We start from the raw sequence: 21,033 nt of genomic DNA, 5'->3' as shown, positions 1-21,033 counted from the left end.
TCCAGAAAGAACTCAACCATATTTATCTGTTACAGATATGAGTTGTGGTCTGAGCTACTTTATATAGATGATTATATTGTTCGAATTATTGGTCTATCAAATAATAATTATTATTTTTTTAAGATTTTATTTATTTAATTTAGAGAGAGCGTATGCGAGTGTGGGGAGGGCAGAGAGAGAGGTAGAGATAGAATCTCAAACAGACTTCATACCAAGCACAGAGCCTGAGGAGAGGCTCGATCCCTCCACCCTGATCATGACCTGAGCCAAAATCAAGAGTTGGGCCTTTCAGTGGACTGAGCCATCCAGGCACCCCATCAGATAATTTTGATATAATAAAATTATTTTGATATAATAACAATAATTATGAAAGTTATGGTTAGCAATATTCTTATATTTGGCTTAGTAACCAAGTTAAAATATGTTTAAATGGATTGCTTTACCTTAGTTTTTGACTAAATTTTCTCAATCCAGTTTCTCAATCCTTCCCTTTTCTTTGACTGTGGATACCTAGCTTAATAAATGAACATATTTAGTGCTGCAAAGATACTTGTATACTGTGAAATATTTCCTCTTTGATTTTAAAAAATGGATTGAGGCAAAATTGATCATGCTCCCTCTTAAAATTTATTCCTGCAGCTATAAAGCCACAATAGTGTTTGAGATTTCTGATTGCATAGGAAATGAATATTGGAGAAAGCATGAGTGAATTGCAGTAAAGAAGGTGTAACTTAAAAAAAGTCAATCTGAATTTTTATTGCCCAGTTTCAAGGGCATAAATCATTATTTGATTAAGAATGTGATTGTTCTATGTGTAACTATCTTTTTTATATTCAGAGCTAGACATTAGCAACAGCCCAACCAGTGCTTTTTTTTTTCAGTGCTTTTCTGAGCAAACTGATATGTTGAGAACTACAAAAGTAGTGTGAAGAAAGCTGACTTTGAGAGAGTTCAGCAGCTGCGTAGAACCCAAAAGAGGTTTTGGCTTTTCCTACATGCTTATTTATTAGACAGAGTACAGGGATAATAACACATATTTGCCATATTGGCAAATTATACTGTACTTCTAGGTCCTTTGAGTGAAATGCAATGGGAGGATTCTTCTCCTGGTGATGAAACTGGGAGCCCTCTCCTCCACATTGGCTGTAATCAGGGTTGGAGAGCAAAAATTGAAATGACAGTACCCCACAAATATTTTTGTGAGTTATACTGACATTACAGTGTAGTAGCCAATTGAGAAAAAATGGTAAGTTAGACACAACTGATACCTGAGGATATCTGGTTCTGTCACTAACTAAAGGATTAACTTAAGAAACAACTAACCTCTTTGGTCTTAGTTTCCTCCTTTGAGCACAATAGGAAGATTGGATTGTTTGATCTCTTCTAGTATCATATTTATAACATTTCCAGTACCTCATAGCTCTTTGTATGGTGCTGAGTACATAGGAAGCCATGAAATAGCTGCTGATTAAGTGACTGTTAAATCAGGTGTAGGGGAACCTGAGGGTAACCAGGTAACACAGAAGGGTAAAGAATACAAGCTTTACATGGTTGATGAGATTATAATAATACATAGATGAAATTGAGGAAAGAAGGGTTATACATCTCATATTTTAATGGCCAATGTCTGACTTGAACATTTTCCTTGATTTTATAAAGTGTCCAAATAATTACACCTAAGCGGAATCCTGGCTTAAGTGATTCCTAATGTAACTTTTAAATTCTTCTACAGGTAGGGTAGTGTTATGATTGTTTGTCCCCCCACCCAAAGATATGTTGAAATCCTCACCCCCAGTAGCTGTGAATCTGATCCTATTTTGAAACAGAATCTTTGTAGATTTCATCAAGTTAAGATGAGATCATTAACCCAATGTGCTCGATGTCCTTACAAGAAGAGGGAAATTTGGACATAGATGCAGATACACAGGAAAAGGCCATCTGAAGATGGAAGAAGCTACAAGCCAAGGACCACCACAGACTGATGGCTGTCATCAGAAGATAGGAGACAGGCAAAGGACAGAATCTCCCACAGATCCTTGAAAAGAAACCAACCCTTCTATTACCTTCTTTTAGAAGTTCTGGCCTCCAGAACTCTGAGAGAATAAATTTCTGTGGTTTTAACCTGCCCAGTTTGGGATAATTTGTTATGGCAGCTCTAGGAACCTAGTATAGGTAGGCAACTTCTTCCAAGTTATTCTGTGTTGGATGATGGACCTAAAATACATCCAAGTAATAGAAATAAGCCCGGCTAATCAGCTAAATATTTCCTTTTTAACTGAGGGAAACAGAGTTGTGAGAAACCTGAAGATTATGGTCTTGAACTACATATTCCCACCGATGACTAGAGAGGGAGTTTTTATTTCCACCTGTGTTTAGAAGCTGTTCCCAACAACTGCTGGCAATGTCAACAGTTAATAAAATCCGCAAGACTCTCCTGCTTTTATTTTAGTGAAAACAATTTCAAAGTTTAACTGTTTCAAGATTTAAAGAATCGTACATAGTATTCAAGATTCAAGTATTCAGGTATACATATATGTGTGTTTATGAAGGTAAACAACAAGAAATCTCAATAAGCTATAATGGGGCTTCCCAAAGTGGCTAACTACATTTTACAGCAATAATATCACACTATTTTTCTACCAGTATGTAAATGGTAGGTATATGTTATGTTCCCTGTCATCTCTTCCAAGTTCACCTTTCCCCAACAAATCAGCGGGAATCTTTGTGGTATCAAGTATATCTAAATGGCTTAATAGTTAAAGACATGAAAAGAATAATTATTAATTGAGCAACCAAATGTTAATACACTTAAATGCTCGCACTGTGACAGATGCATTGAAGGAATAAACAAAATATTAAAGAATAGTTCCTGCCTTCCAGGTACTTAAAATGGAGTGAAAACAGAGATTAAGAGTACAGACCCTGGAGGCAGGTTGCCCTGGCTTTGACTGACTTCCAAACTCATACCGTCTCTAAGACATTGGGCAAATTATCCTTCCTCTGCTTCATTTCTTCATTCATAAAATGAGGTTAATGATAGTAGCTATTTATTTGTTTATTTATTTATTTAAAGATTTCATTTTATTTATTTGAGAGGGAGAGAGAGAGAGAATGAGCGGGGGTGTGGACGGGAGGTGTAGAGGGAGAGGGAAAAGTGGAGGAGACTCCCCCCTGAGCAGGGAGCCCCACACAGGGCTCAATCCCAAGACCCTGAGATCATGACCTGAGCCAAAGGCAGATGCTTAACCAACTGAGCCACTGGGGCACCCCAATTTTTTTATTTTTTTAGACTTTTAAGTAATCTCTACACCCAAAGTGGAGCTCAAACTTATAACCCCATCATCAAGAGTCACATGCTCTACTGACTAAGACAGCCAGGCACCCCTGATAGTGGCTACTTTATATGCCAAAGGAGTTATTTGTGTTAAATCAAGTGCTTGACATATAGTGAGTGTTTGATAAATATTGGCTATAGTTATGTTACTGATATTACTTATGAAATTGGTTTTAAAACAATATTGGCCATATATTCTTAAGCCATATATATATATATATTATATATATATATATATAGTAGTTTATATATATATTATATTTAATTTATATATATAATATATATATAAAATTTTACTAGACTATTGGGAATAAATGCTAAGAAGCATAATTAAACTCTGAAACATAGAGAGCTCATTGCATGTTAGACTTAACTATTTTAATCTTGGTAGAGAAACCGGTAACATAGACCAAGAAAAAAGGACTTACAAGTGAATTGTGTAAAGAAAGCCTATGCCCAATTAATTTTTTTCATCAGCTGGGTGGAAAAGAAAAACTTGCAAATTTCTTTTCTTTTCTTAAAATTTTGTATTTGACTGAATGTTTTTCAAAGGATTTCTGTGAATGTCATTTTCATTGCTTAAAAATAAACTAAAAAGTAAATTTAAGACACCAAATCTCAGCTGTGGTAGGACAATAATCATCCCTTAGAGATATCCACATGCTAATCTTTAGATCCTGTGAATGTTTTACCTTATATGGCAAGAGTGAGTTTACAGGTGTGAGTAAGTTAAGAATCTTTAAGTGGCCGAGAGTATAGTGGATTATCTAAGTGGACACAATCTAATGACATATGTCCTTAAAAGCAGAGAATCTTTCTCTGCTGCAGTCAGAGGGAGATGTGACTACGGAAGAATGGTCAGATAGATGTAAATTTCCTGGTTTTGAAGATGGAGTAAGGAAGCCATGAGTAGAGGAATGTGTGTGGTCTTTAGAAGTTAGAAAATGCAAGAAAATGGATTGTCTCTTAAAGCCCCCAGAAAGAAATACAGCCCTGCTGACATCTTGATTTTAGACCTCCGAGACCTGTGTCAGACTTTTGACCTACCAAACTGTAAATAGTAAATCTGTATTGTTTTAAGCCACTAAATTTGTGGTAATTTGTAACAGCAGCAATGGAAAGCTAATCCATCAGCTACTTCACATCATCAAGGAGAAAGAGTTCTTCCCTGCTCTCTCTTTATCTACGGCTTTTTCCTTTGCTTCTTTAGTTGTTACCCTCCTGCTTGTCAAACAAAACATGTACACACACACACACACAAATGAAAATAAAACTGGTATATAAAAACTGTTTTCAAGACACTGGGCATCAGGCACAAAAGAAGTGATTCCTGAAGGACACCGATAAAGTGAGGCCCATTTCCCCCAATTTACTACCCCCAGGTTGCAACACAGGGTGGGGCACCCAGGCAGACCAAAATGGACTCCTTGAGTTGAAAAGTTGGATCTGAGGGAGTTGAATCTGAGAAGAGCAGGAGGTTAGAGTTCTTAGGACAGAGTACTGGAGACAAGACAGCTGCAAAGAGTTAGATCCCTGGAGTTCTTAAGATGGCCCCCGTGAATATTCAGCAGAGCGCTGATCAGTGCATGCAAGTAAAGAAGAAACTATTCAAGGCTGAAAAAACAACTAACCAGAAGGATTAGAGAGAACAGTGTTTGGCACTTGCACAGGCCTGGGAATGATTCCCATTTCTACTAGCCAGAATGGAAAAACTCATAATTCAAGAAAGGTCTTGCCCAAGTACTAGGAAATTATTAGCCCTAGAATGAGAACCCCTCTGCTTCTGCCTAAAAGATTCAGGAAGGCAAGATCCAAAAAGCTTAAATTATTTCCAAGTTCCTTAATTGCATCTCAGAATAAAGCAACAAACTAGGCAAAATTCATCATGTTTGTTATTAAACAAGATTACCGAGCATCCAAAGAAGTAGGAAAACATAATGCATAATGAAGAGAATATGCAGAAAATCAAGATTGACCAAGAACTGCCACAGTGTTAGAACTAGCAAAAAAGGACATTGAAACAGTTGTAACTATATTTCATATGTTCAAGGTGTTCATAGGGACATAGAAAAATACTTAGTTTTAATTCAAAATTTTAGAGGTGAAAGCTGTAATGTATGACATGAAAAATATCTTGTATGGAACTAACAATAGATGAACATTGAAGAAGAAAACATTAGTGAACTTGAAGACATAATAACAGAAACTATACAAAATGAAAAGCAGAGAGAAAAGGATTTTTCAAATGTAAAGCATCAGTGAGTTGTCGGAAAACTTCAAGCAGTTTCATGTACTTGTAATTCAAGTTCCTGATGAACAGAAGTGGAAGGGCAGAAAAAATATTTGAAGAAATAATGGTCAAAACTTTTCCAAACTTGCCAAAAATCTTACTCCACAGATAGGAATCAGTTTATCAAAAGCATATAAGAATTCTAAACATTTATGCCTCGAGTAACAGAGCTTCAAAATACATGAAACTGAACAGATAAAACTGCAAGGAAAAATGGAAATCTTCTCAGCAATGGTCAGAAATTTTAATACTCCTCTCTCAGTAAATGATAAAACAAGTAAAGAAAAAAACAGCAAGAATTTAATAGACTTATCAGCCCTATTAACCATCTTGATCTGTCTGATATTGATCGAATACTATACCCAACAAGAGATTACTATGCTCTCTTTTCAACTGCACATGGAATGTGTACCAAGATAAGTCATATTCCCAGCCATAAAACAAGTTCCAATCAAAATCCCAGCAGGCATTTTTTAAAAAATTGACAAGCTGATTCTAAAATTCTTTTAGAAGTACAAAAAAATTTAGAATAAACAAAACAACTTTGAAAAAGAACAATTTAAAGGAAGAGTACTAACTAGTTTTAAGACCGTTAGTATAGCTATAGCAATCATATAGTGTAGTATTACCATTAAGAAACACAAATAGAGGGCTCCCTGCTCGGTGGGGAGCCTACTTCTCCCTCTCCCTCTGCCCTTCCTCTTGCTCTCGTGCTCTCTCTCTCAAATAAATAGATAAAATCTTTAAAAAGAGAGAGAGAGGGAGAGAGAGAGAGAGAGACAAATAGTTCAATGAAAAGAATAGAGGGTCCAGAAATAGACCCACACATACATGGAAAATGGATTTTTGACAAAGATAAAAGAGTAATTTCATGGAAAAAGAATAGTCTTTTCAACAACTAGCGCTAGAATAATTGAACAGCCATATGCAAAAATAAAGGTAAAAACAAAATACTTTGGTCCATACTATCTCACAATATACAAAATTAACTTAAAATGGATTATAGACCTGAATGACAAAACTAAAATGTAATAATTCTAGCTGTAAACGTGGGGGAAAACCTTTGTGACCTGTGTTAAGCAAAGATATCTTAGATACATTAGCAAAAGCATAATCCATAGAGGAGTAAATTGATAAATTGGATTTCATCAAAACTTTAAAAACTTGCTCTTCAAAAGACATTCTTACATGGAAAAGCAAGCCATATACCAGGAGAAAATTCAAGGACTTGTGACTAGAATGTATAAAGAACTCTCAAAACTGCATAAATTAAAAAAAAAAGAACCAGCCCATAAAAAATAGGCAAAAGATCTGAAGAGACAGCTCACAAAAGAAGATTTATGGATGACAGATAAGCATACAAAAAAGATGTTCATTCATTAGTTATTAGGCAAATAATAATCAAAACTGCAATGCGATATCACTGTAGACAATGTAAAAATGATTAAAATTTAAAAGATAGACCATGCCAAATGTGGGCAAGGATGCAGAGGAACTAGAGCACCCATTAACTCATGGCAGGAAGGTAAAATGATACAGCCTTTTTGGAAAACTGTTTGGCAATATCTTGAAAGTTAAATATGCAACTACCACATGATCTAGCCATTCCATTCCTAGGCATTTACCCAAGAGAATTACCAAAAGTCTTGTATACAAACGTTCATAGCAGCGTGATTTGTAATAACCAGAGACTGGAAACAATCCAAATGTGTATCACCAGGTGAACAGATAAACAGGTGATGATGTATCCATACAATAGAGCACTACGAAGTAACAAAAAGGAATGAACTATTCATACAGGCATCAAGATGGAAGAATTCCAAAATACTGTTCTGAGGGAAAGGAGCCAGACAGAAAAGGAGAACATATTTTATGATTCCATTTACGTGTCAGTCTAGTTATATCTATAGTAACTAATACTAACCCATACTAATGTAATCAATACTAATCTATAGTAACATAAAGCAGATCACTGTTTACCTGAGCACGGGGAAGGGAGAGAGAAAAGTTTGGGGGTGATGGATATATATATATTATTTTTTGGTTGTGGTGATGGGCTTCCCAGTGTGTCCATACGTCACTCAGTATAAGCTGTGAGGATTAAATGCATTTATACAGGAAAGGCCCTAAAAAGTGTGATAAGAAGTAAATGCTTACAGTTATTAAATATTAATAAGGTATCTGAATAACTGATTTCCTGTATCAGAGTTTTATCATTTTCTATTCAATTTCTCACACAACCATTCTTCTCACCTGCAATGGTTTTGTTTTTCATCCTCTTTCTTTTATGAGTTTTTTTGTTTGTTTTTACTTGTCCTTTTACTTTTATTCTAACAAAGCAGCCCTACTGCTATGGAAAGTCGTCTTCTTTTGCTACCACTGGATTTCTTTGTCAGTGAAAACAATGGGTGCTGTAATAGTCTCTGGATTAAAAACATCAACCCAATAAATGTCTTTGGGATGAAGAAATTTGTCACAAAACCTTCTTCCCACAAACTCTATTGAAGATGTTTTACATGATAGATCAGCTTTTATATTAAGAAACCCAACATTTAAAATGTACAAAGTAATAATGGGAATGAACTCACTGTCTTTTTAATTAATAAAAATAATTAGGGATAAAGAGACTTCTGATTATGTCTAGCACTATAAAATAATGACAGGGGAAAAGGTAAGCTATTTCCTAATTTGAATTTTTGATTTTTATTCACTCTAGGCTAAGGCAAGAAAGAGTGAAATAAGCTACTAGATCCTATCTGTTCATAGGTAGTATAACTGAGACTTCAGTTAAGAAATATAAAAAGCATTTTATTTCTCTTAATTTATACAGGGATATTAGAGGTGGGATGGGGAGTAAAGAGAACTGCACAGTGTATCAACTCAGATAATCTATTCTTTATGTTCGACATTTTCTTTCCAATATAGAAAGGGAATACAGACTGGAGAAATCCAAAGATGAAGCAAAATAATTGTAGCAATTCCCCCATCTAGGAACGACTACGTTGGTAGCATGAAATAGCCCAGCAATTTTCTTTCCACTAAATGAAAGAGGAGGGAAGTCTCAAAAGCAGTAGTGATTATTAAATACAGGTTAAGAATACCTAGAGTCAGGGGCGCCTGGGTGGCTCAGTCATTAAGCATCTGCCTTTGGCTCGGGGCCTGATCCCAGGGTCCTGGGATCGAGCCCCACATCGGGATCCCTGCTGGAAGCCTGCTTCTTCCTCTCCCACTCCCCCTGCTTGTGTTCCCTCTCTCACTGGCTGTCTCTCTCTCTGTCAAATAAATAAATAAAATCTTAAAAAAAAAAAAAGAATACCTAGAGTCAAATAGCATTTCATCGGTGCCCTGTAATAGTACCTTATGTTCCTTGTGTGTATAGCCAAACATGTGACTAAAAATATCTTCATATAAATTCAGTTTCATAAACTGTTTTGTGGGGAATGTGCACTGAATCCATAAACACCATAGCAACAGTTTATGTTGGTCTTATTCAAGCACAGACGGTCATATGAAATATATTGAAGGAAAGGAACAGACTCAACAATTTTATCAATACAGTCTACACTTAAAGAAACAAGAAACATAGAAGTGTTATTTTGTATAGCAATTTATGAATATTTCAGTATTTTTAGTCTGTTGTCTTAGAATATTGTGATTCATCGTTTCTTTATTGTTAATAAAATTGCTTTTCTATGGAATTACTTGTGGCCATTATATCTTGAGCTGTAACCACTATTCAAGGCAGGTTTTTTTGGCCATTATGTGGGTTAAGAACATATACAAATTTTTTCTACTTTGGACTTTCTATATCACCATGGAAACTATCCATGAGTTAAATGTTTGTGAATAATTTGTGGTCCTTGAAGCAAACTTTTGATGAAATAAATCCTTTCATGACCCATTTTTTGAGTGTGAAAATTTCAGAACTTTTCCCCTTAAGATTAAGTACCCGATTTAGTTTTGTTTGTTTTAGTTTCTTTAGTTACCTGTGTGCTTTTTTTTTTTTTTTTAAGATTTTATTTATTTATTCGACAGAGATAGAGACAGCCAGCGAGAGAGGGAACACAAGCAGGGGGAGTGGGAGAGAAAGAAGCAGGCTCATAGCGGAAGAGCCTGATGTGGGGCTCGATCCCAGAACGCCGGGATCAGGCCCTGAGCCGAAGGCAGATGCTTAACTGCTTTGTGCCACCCAGGCGCCCCGCATGTGTGCTTTTAATCTTTGTTTTGTTGACTACACTTGCTTTTTGCAAATTTCTCTGCTTCCTCCTCCAGTTATGTGGTGTTAGTGACTGGATGTTGTGCCTGTCTCGGAGGGACCATTCTCAATCTGACATTTTATTCAGTGCAGAGTTGCATATAGACAAATGTGCTTTCAACATCACGCCTGGCTTAGATGCTCCCCTATTTCCTAGATAATTTTTGAAATGAAATAAATTTTCTTTCCATTTCTTTCTATAGCAAACTTTTAATGAAGCCAAGGCAGCATTCTTATTTATAAGGCCTAATCAAAGTATTTCAAGCAAGCATTTAAAAACATCAACTTTTCTAATTCACACTAGTTTTATTAAAATATTTTAGAATAGATCATTACATATATATATACACACATATACATATAGAATTTATATATATTCATATATTACATATATATATTTAGAATTTTACCCAGGTATCTGAGTGTATTCTAATATTTTTGGTGATTGTACTCTAATTACAACACCTTAATACTGATACTAGAGAATAAGTACACTAACAATTTAATACTTAAATACAAAAATAAAAAAATTATTCCTATAAAACTCTAATACAGATGATACTGTATGAAAATGTGTGCCAATCTGGTTTAATTAAATTGATAATTATTTAATGATTCTGAGAAAAAACACAGATAAAAAATTAGTAATGTACAATCTTAGGAAATGTTTGTTATTTCAGGAAAAAATTATTTTTAGATTTTCTAACAGAATAGTTTCTATTCAATATGTATGTTGATTATAAATGAACCTGTGCATTTTAAAGCAACTCCAATGTCACTTCTATTTAGTAACTCTAACTCAACTATTTTTTGAGATAATATATGTACTAGGAAAAAGCAGAATTGTATTTTTCGAGTGTTTTCTACAATTCAGATATTTTTATTAAGTTTATTGACATATAATTCATAAGCCATATAATTCACCTACTTAAAGTGTGCAATGCAACGGCCTTTAGTATATTCACAGGATTGTGTAACCATCACTACAATCAGTTTTAGAACCTCTTCATTCCTCCAAAGTGAAACCATATACCCATTAGCAATCACTTGCCATTTGACCCTACTCCTAGCTCCAGACTTAAGCAATTACTGATCTTTTCTATTTGTAAAGATATGACTGTTCTGGAAGTTTTGTATAATAGAATCATACTATATATAATCTTTTGTGGCTGGTTTCTTTCATTTAGCATACTGTTTTCAAAGTTATCCATATTATAGCATGTATAGATACTTCACTCTTTCTTAATCTCGAGTAATAGTCCACTATATGGTGGTGCTTCACATACGTATCCATTTATCAATTGTTAGACATTTGAGTTATTACCACTTTTTGGCTCTTATGAGTAATTCTATTGATATCCAAAAAAACCCAACTAATGCATTAAGAGATTTATTTGGGTAAATTGCTCACAGTGGACTTTCCCCGAAAAAGAGGGGAGGAATAAGCTTATGTAGACCTTTCTCTTTGAACAAAAGCTAGAAGGCAGAAAACTGTGAGGTGTCACCATGAGCACCTCCTGCTGTATTAGTGTCATTGGAATAATACATTTGATATGGTAGCAAAAAAAAAAAAATTCCCGTATAAGTTTTTGTGTGGACATGTTTTCACTTCTTATAGATATATCCTAGGAGTTGAATTGCCGGTATTTTGGTAACTCAATGTTTAACCTTCTAGGAAACTACTAGACTGTTTTCCAAAGTCATTGCAACATTTTGCATTCACCAAAGGTTTATGGGAGTTCCAATTTCTCCGCTTCCTTGCCAATCCTTGTTATAGTCTTTTGATTATCGTCATCCTAATAAGGACCGGGGAGTGGCATGTCCCGGTTTTGATTTGTATTTCCCTCTGGCTAATGAGGTGAACATCTTTTCATGTGATTATTGACCATTGTGTGTCTCCTTTGGAGAAATGCCTATTCAGATTCTTTGCCTGGGTTTTAATTGGGTTGTCAATTTATGGTTGGTTATAGACTTTTTTTTAATTAATGAGGGTAGACTTCCCAAAGCTGTTTTTTAATTGGTGAGTTTTGACTGTATAAAAAATGACTTCCACTTTTAATGTAGAGTCTGTTCTACTTAAGCCTAATATACGACACTGATTTTTATATAAAAATACCAACGCAAAATGTATCAATATAATTGTATACTTTATTTAAAAATCAATAATGGCAAAACAATTTTATTAAGCAATACTTTTAAAATAATGTTATCTCTTCTTCAAAGATAACATTCTTTTTTTAAAATAACATTTCTTGGGAAGAAACACATGGAGGATATTTTAGAAAGCAAGAACTACTTATTGGCTAATGAACTGTCGGGCTTGATATCATGAAAACTTTTACAGTTCCAAGAGGACCTTGGCATTTAGACAATGACAATATTGTTTGAGAAGTCATTTTTTTTTTAATGACGCTAATGTTTCCCTATCCTGCTTTGGTGATTTTCTCCTGAATGTCTGTGTAGGAAGATTAACAATGTCCATACCAGTTACATGTCTGAATCCTAAACGCTTGAAGTTGGCTGGATGTCATAGGAGGAAATAAAAATATTTTCTGCCAAACATCAATATTCTAATATATTGATCCTGTAGATCCCTGGAAATATATGTTTGATTTTTGTCGTTTTTTTTTTTTTTTTTCAGATTTTACTTATTAGACAGAGAGAGAGAGCACAAGCAGGGGGAGTGGGAGAGGGAGAAGCAGGCTCTCTGCTCACGCCCGATGTGGGGGTCTATCCCAGGACTCCGAGATCATGACCTGAGCCGAAGGCAGACGCTTAACTGACTGAGCCACCCAGGTTCCCATATATGTTTGATTTTTAACATGCAAGCTCTTTGTAGAGTGGCAAGCTAAATTGAAATATATATGAAAATACTAAAAAAATGGTTTAGAAGAAAGCAGCATTATTACTATATTTCCTGAGACTATTCTCTAAGGGTCTCTAAGAATAATGCCACTTGTTATTTGTAATTTTTTTATTATATACTTGGCATTTTCATCACTTATATCTCTTTCCTAATAAAAACACTCATTAAAAAACTTAAAACATTCCTGATTAATATCTTTTTGTCTTTTATTTTATTTTTTTATAATAATTTTTTATGTTATGTTAGTCACCATGCAGTATATCCTTAGTTTTTGATGTAATGTTCCATGATTCATTATTTGCGTGTAACACCCAGTGCACCATGCAATATGTGCCCTCTTTAATACCCATCACCGGCCTATCCCAGTATCTTTTTGTCTTTTAAAAATCCATACATAAACGGTAAATTTTTTCTTAAATTTTTTGTCTATAAGTTTTCCGAGAGCAGAGAACATGGTCTTGTGGGCCACAAGAACCTGGCATATAATAAGTGTTTGTTACATGTTTATTGAATGAGTGAATTAAAGCTATTTTTTAATTGGTGAGTTTTAACTGACTTAAAAAAAAAAAGGGATTTCTACCATTAATGTAGATCCCATTCAACTTTAGCCCAATATATAATATTGAGTTCATTTAAAAGTGTCAATATAATTTTATACTCTATAAAATACAGCTCCTCCCCCCACCCTCTGCTAAACTGGGGTCCCTGGGGGGAACTTGATCTGCGTCCACCCAAGATAAATCAGGAGATTAAAAGCAGTTTGGGAAGGCCAGAACTGTCAGGGATTTAGGAAAGAGGAGAGTCCAGGGGAGGGTTTGCTTTCCCCAAGCTGGCATCCTCTTAGCAACTGCCCCCCACCTCCCCGGCAGGGTAGGAGGGTCAGCCTGCAACCACCATAGGCAGGTCTGGGCTGCCAAATGCTCCAGGCAGGTGGGCTGGAAAGAGACCCATACGGGCTTGCTCTCCAGGGAAGAAGGTGTTGCCCCGCAGTTTCTCGGGGTGAGGGGGGGGATCCTTGACCTCCGCCTTGCAATTTGCTAGTAATTCATGCTTGATCACCGCTCAGCTTCTTGATGGTATCCTTGGAGGTGGCATAGATCACTTTGCTCTTAAGGGGTACAGACTCAGGGACCCAGAAGATAAACAGCAGATCCTCCTTCTGACTCTCTTTATTTAATTTTTACATATTAATTTTTTCCTAAGGTGTGCACCCTTTTATGACATAGGGTGCCTGAAAGACTTATTGATGAAAAGGGAATCAAACCTTCATCTATGCATTTTTCCATCTGGGTTGCGGCTATTGGAGAAATGCTCTGTGAGCCTCTTGCCATCTAATGTCTCAGACCCTGAGAAGTCCATCCGGACCCACTGTCTGTTACAGGTCACAGCCCTACTTCACCAACAACTTCTCAGTGGCCTTTGGTTCAGTTCTTTTCAGATTCTCCCTAGGGAAAAGAGAGAAAGGGAAATACGTTTGCCTTTTACATTCTGTAGCTGATGATTTACAAAACAAATAAACATTGATTACCACTGGAAAGCTTGTAGACAACTACCAAGCCTGCACGTCATTCCTTCATGATTCTGAATATTTTTGGCAAATGCCAAATCAGCACAGTGGCAGAGCTGCCTAACAATGACTCTACAAGCCAGGGCTGAGAAATCATAGAAACTGAAAGCATCGGACTGGCCACAAATCAATGATTTCAACAATTTTCTTTTACTTGTAAGAATGCAAGCAATCTCAGGCATGAGTTAGTATTTTTAGAGTCCTAGTTATAATAAGATCCTTTCATTTCTAGACTCAATTAAGAAATTAAAATTATGTAGAAAGGAACAAGCATAACAATGAACCTCACTTCACCTCGCTCATGAGCACAAATAATTGTTTTTTCCTCCCTAGTGATACAAAGATACTGGGGATGAGATAATTAAATTTCTTCTGCATTAAAAAAAACCTGAGAAAGTAAAATATGAAAGAGGTTTTTTGGGGAGAAAGGATTTTAGATATGTAATCTAGCGATTACTCAACTGTTCTTATTCTGCAGAGGAGGAAATTTAAGCCCAGAAATTTTCATTTCACAAGAACAAACTTGAGAGATGAGGCAATAAACCTCAAAATAGATTACAGTAACAATGAACTATCTGCAACACATCTACCAAAGGGAAAATATGAAAAACATAGCCCCTTACTAAACATACGCTCTAAACCCATGGCCAAAGATGAAGAGCTTCAAATGCACTGCCCACCTTTTCTGCTGTGGAATTATTAGCAAACTATCAGTGTTCCACATTTATTAGTGATGCAAATTAAATATTAAGACTGGGGGAAATTCTTCTAGTTGGTCTTCAGCAGCAAAAAAAAAAAAAAAAGAAAAAGAAAAAAGAAAGAAAGAAAAAAAAATAGATGTTATTTCAGGGGAAAAAAATGACTTATACGCCTTGGTTGATCAATTTTAACACCTTGCAAATTGGCTTTATCCATTCTCTTTCTCTTTGTCTTGTCTGTCTCTCGCACATACACCATTATATATTTTTTTATTTGAACTATTTGAGAGTAGGCTGCATATGTCAGGCCCTTTAGCAGTTAATGTTACAGTATGTATTTCCTTAGAACAAGAATATTCCCTTATAACCACAGTGCAGTTAGCAAATTGAGGAAAGTTAACATTTCCATCTAATCTACATTTTCCCCTTGTACATAACTAATTATATTAGTATCTAGTTTATTCATTCCTTGGTTGTTTTTACAAAAATAAGCAGATTTGCATATGTTTTCTTATTTTCCTAAATAGAATTGCTTATACAATAAGTCCATTGAACAAATAAAATGCAAAGCTAATTTTGAAGTAAAATTATTTTTGTAGATTTTGAAATATTTTTTTTCTTTCCTATGTCTTCTATCCTTAGTTCTTTCCTTCTTTCTTTCCCCATTATTTGGCATAAGGCAAAGCTAATTTCGCAAGGAAATGGTGCTGTAAGAAATGAGGAGTCGATCAAAGGTTCCAAACAGAGAATTAAAATGATCAGATCTAAGATTAAGGAAGTCAACCGTGGCTGTTGCGTGGAGGGGGTAATAAAAAGGGGAGACAGTAGAGGTTGGGGAGGCTAATTAGGAGGCTATTGAGATTTTCCAGGTAAGTGATATCGAGAGCCTAAATTAGGGTCATGGCTGGAGGAGTAGAGGGGTGAAGGTGCACACCATCTGAATTTGGAGAATGAACAGAGAAGGAAGGTGGAGATTCTACTGTTTTATAGCCTTGGAGGATATTGATGTCATTGTCTGAACTGGGACACAGAGAAGGCATAGATTTGGGGGTGGGGGGAAGATGAATGGTCTGGTTGTGAACCTGAAGAGTTTGAGGTATTGGTGTTCCGTCCATGTGGAGAGGTCCAGGATAAGATGTGATGACATAAAACTAAATAGGGAAAACGCAGGGTGCTATATAGACTGGGTGTTAAAAGAATGACTTACTCTATAGTTTCATTTCATTGTTTTCATGCAGAGCCATCTTCTTTCCTTTGAGCCCTTACCCAGGTGGGCCTTCAGTGAACAAGTGCTGATGCCTAGAGTCTTCTTCATGGTTAAACTGGAAACTGAAGCCGAAGCATCATGGTCTTGCTCTTATTTCACATAGTTGCATGAACTATTTGGCTGTAGTCTTGATAAAGACAATGTTCTACCACAGGCATTTTGTAATAATGCATCATGGTGTCTGTAAAGAACTCTGACTCTTGAATTTTTTCATATTCTCCTTGTAAGATCTGAGTGAGATCTGAGAATATGTGTGGAAGTGAGCGCAATTCAATGTCCAACCCACACCTGTTCACAGGGAAAACACATACACACATGTTTTTTTGGAAAGAAGTCAAACTTCTATTGTTGCTAAAATTCTTTCTGTGGAGAATAGATTTTATTTTTCTCTACGTATAATTTCCTGTTGTACATGGAAAGGAAATGTTTTCTCTTGTTTCTAGTAAACAGTCATGCATAGAAAATGGAAAACCTTGTTTGGAAGAGAAATGAGTCTCTATTTTATCCTCTCTATAGCTGGGAAAGAGGACAGCTTTTATAAGAATTCTCCATGCCCTGATTCCACTCTCCCCTCCCTCCTCTACGGCTGCAGTATCTGTGCCTTGTCAGTGCCTAGATGGGCTGTAAATACATAAGAAGAATCCCAGCACAGGATGTATTAGAAGGAAGAAGGATACTGAGGTAGGAATGGAAATAATAATCCCTCTTCTGGTGTGTTGATGAAGGCAAGCACATTCCTGTGAAAGCCTTGTTATCCTCCCTTTGGCCAACACCAGGAGTAAAATTGCTAAGAACTCAGAGGCACCAGAAGCCCTGTGCCCACTAAGGAATTCTGACTCTGGCCCTGATCTCTTGCCAGCATGACCTCTTTGCCATTTTTTAAGGGGGGGAAGGGACAGAGGAAGGGAGAATCTTAAGCAGGCTCCACACTCAGCATGGAGTTGGACAGGACCCTCAACGGGGGACTTGATCTCACCACCCGGAGATCATGACCTGAGCAGAAATGAAGAGTCAGACATTCAAACAACCCAGGTGCCCCACATCTTTGCCATTTTTAACTCCCACCCTACAGCTTGACTTGAGCTCAGTTGATGCCACAGGGTAGTTCATTATGATAATATTTGTTTGAATTATTATACTGTATGCAACTTTTACACTAGCCTGGTACCTGTCAATTCTTTTCTTTGTTCTTATCTAAGAAGAATTTATGATTTTCTGGACTCTCATAGGAGAAACAGATGCTTTCTAAATAGTAAGGCACAGTATCTTTACTGTGATAGGGGAACTGTGATCATACTCATTCATATATATTTCAGCATTGTGTGTGTCTGTACAGTTTCATTACTTTATTTCCACTAGACATGCCTATTGTCTATTCTTGAACATCTGAGCATTCCTACCTCTTGGTATCATTTTGGGTATTTATCCTACCTCCTTTCTTCCCACAGTTCCCTCTGGTTAATGCCCCAAATCTCTCCATCTACCAGTATATTTCTCAACTTTCTAGATTTAACTTAGATAAATTTTGTCTTAATCCCCTCTCCTCCTTTTTAAAATTGCAGTCATCTTTTTCTTACTCAGAAATTGTATACTGCTTCCTGTCTGTGCTATTTATTTGGCAACTGTACTGGCTTGTACTATTAGTTTCCTTTTTTTGTGTCTAAATCTTGACTTTCTAAATAAATGTCATCAGGCAAATAATGATCAAACCCTTGGGCTTTGGAGCTTGACAGACTTGTGCTTGAATCCTTGCTCTTCTGCTTAATAGCCATAAAACCTTGAAGGTACTTAGTCTCAAACTTCAATTTTCCCGTCTGGGAAATGAGCATAATCAGTGTAACCATAAGATTGTCTTGAGAAGTAAACAAGATAATATATATAAAAGATTTAAAACAGTGATTAAGAATTGGACCAAATGTTTGCTCAAAACTATTTTTTTTACTGATTTTTTTTTTAAAGTTGTTAAGTCCATAAATTAATCAATCAAATAGGGCTTGAATGTTTGGCGAAGAATGACCACACATTAAGGTGATAATTTGGTTGGAAAGCACTGGCATATATGCTAGATAAGACTATTTCAAAATAGAAACCGTTTTCATGGAAGGCTGATAATAACATAAATAAATGCCATTCCCTTTTGTAGCACTATCCTAGCTCCCTTCTAATTGTCAGGAATAAATCCCCACACAATGGCAAACTGCCCTGCCTTTTCCTGAGACTAAACAAATCAGCCTGGGTGGCATGTACATATCAGTGTCATTGCTCCTTTGCCCAAGAAGCAGTATGAGCTGAAAATAGATTTGATTTTTCTCCCCCTGGAAAAACGAAGCCTCATATTTTTTCAGAAAGAGTTGTTAGGACGACATCATTGAATGCCTTGATGGAGAAGTCATGGTGGTGTCTCAACTTTCCCCAGGGTACGTAGAAGCACAGGAGACAGATCTCTTCTTGTCCCCAACATACTGCCTGGGACCAGTCTCATTCTTGTCAGCCTTGTTTTTAAAAACTAGACCCTGGGGCGCCTGGGTGGCACAGCGGTTGAGCGTCTGCCTTCGGCTCAGGGCGTGATCCGGGTTTCTGGGATCGAGCCCCACATCAAGCTCCTCCGCTATGAGCCTGCTTCTTCCTCTCCCACTCCCCCTGCTTGTGTTCCCTCTCTCGCTGGCTGTCTCTATCTCTGTCGAATAAATAAATAAAAAAAAATCTTAAAAAAAAAAAAAAAACTAGACCCTATTTCTTCTTTCCTTAAAAATGCTATTAGATAAACTGCCTTAAAAGTTCTCTTCTTGGCTATGTTTCCACCATTTTTGCTCCTGGCCTTTAAAGTTGTGTCCCAATCCAGCTTTTTTGAATTGAGCCTCTTCCCCACCCTTTGAAAGATACCTCAATTTGCTGTGTTTGTTTGTTTGGGTTTTTTTTTTAAGATTTTATTTATTTATTTGAGAGAGTGAGAGTGAGAGAGAACGAGCGGGAGGTGCAGATAGAGAGGGAGAAACAGGCTCCCTGGTGAGAAGGGAACTAACTCGGGGATCGATCCCAGGACCCTGGGATTATGACCTAAGCTGAAGACAAATGCTTAACCAACTGAGCCACCAGGTGCCCCTCAATTTGCTGTGCTTAGATCTACCTTTACATTATGTATTATGGTGTGTACAGCTCAAGACTATTAATTGCAGTTGAGTTTCATAGATCATACATCCAATAAGAAAGGAAGGACATTTGGATTCTAATTTAGATGCTATCATTAACTAATTTTCTGATTTTGCATGCACCATTTAGCGCCTGGGAGCTCATCTCTGTTTCTGCAAAATGAATATATTACTACCTACTCTAACTGCTTCAAAGAATTTTAGAGAACAAAACATGTTAATAATAGTAAAGGTATTTAGAAATATTATGTAAATACGATTGAACTTTTCACTGCTAATCAGTTATTATGCAGCAGTCTGGAATAGACAGAAACTTAAATACAATGTAGTGGGCCATATAATTATTACGATATTTAAAAGACCTTTTCTTACAAAATATTAGTCTATATATGAGTTACCTATGATTTTCTCAATGTATCCCTTAATCATCTATTAGCCATGCTGGGTATAGAGCACACTTTTGTGACTGCGTAAGTATAACACAGAGATTTGTTATAGAGAGTGAAAGTGTAGGGTGAAGAAATAGGAGGAGTAGAATAAAACTAGCATGCGGTTTTGTCCGTTATACACCACTCGCAATCCTATTACCTTTACCTACGCAGTTTCCATGTATTGCCTGTAAGCACAAAAGAGAGAACAGAATTAAAAGACCTTAAGAAGAAAATTCAAAATACACAATGTGGACATTGACCTTTTGTTCATTTATTTGAGTTTTTTTGTTCCTGGTTATTTTTCTTGGGCAAAGAAAAATGAAATAAGGACAGATTTAAAGTTCTCTTCCACTCGTGACATTTAATGATTTTATTTTTCCCTGAAAATCTGAAATGGGGAAGTTGTAAGAGAGGAAAACAAAATGTGTATTTCATTTTGCTTCAGATATGACTAGTTCTTTTAATTTCAGCATGTGCGCTATCTTTAAGTATTTATTCATTCGTTCAAACATAGAGCAATTAGGAATTTAATTTATTGAATTTCATTGAATCAAATCCTGTTCAGTGATTTAACACACATCCCTTTAACCATGTTAAACCATGCTAAAAGTTATTCCTTTCCTTCAAATTTCCTTCGGCTGTTTTATCATGTATTTACTCTTCACATTATAATACTCTAATTACAGAACTAGAATTCTATGGAATATTTGCTAAGATGATAGAGTTTGCTTTGTGAAATATTCACAATAGGTCAGAAAATAAATTGTGAAATAAAGATAAATCAGTCAACAAATCCTAGCACTTATAGCCAACGTGTATCTGCAGGGAGAAGACGACTAACGTATAGAGTAAACTGATGTCAAGCAGTATCGGATGAGAACATTTATGGATTCGTGGCATCTCCATCACAAAAGGCACACAGCTGCTGAGATTTGGGGCTCTGGATTATTATTTGCCCCTTACTCTATCTTTATGAATCATTTATCTCTAACAAATAGATTACAAGTAAGCAAACTATCACAGTCTGCAGCCCCAAATCTGGCCTGCCTCCTGTTTTTGTAAATAAAATTTTACTGGAACACAACAATGCCCATTTCCCTGTTGTTTGTAGCTGCTTCACTACAAAGGCACGGTTGTGACAGAGACCTCCAAAGCCTAAAAAACTTACTACCGGGC

Source organism: Ursus maritimus, unplaced genomic scaffold (genome assembly GCF_017311325.1).
Source record: "Ursus maritimus isolate PB19 unplaced genomic scaffold, ASM1731132v1 scaffold_11, whole genome shotgun sequence".
Classification (NCBI taxonomy): Eukaryota; Metazoa; Chordata; class Mammalia; order Carnivora; family Ursidae; genus Ursus; species Ursus maritimus.
Note: the sequence above shows the minus strand (reverse complement) of the source record.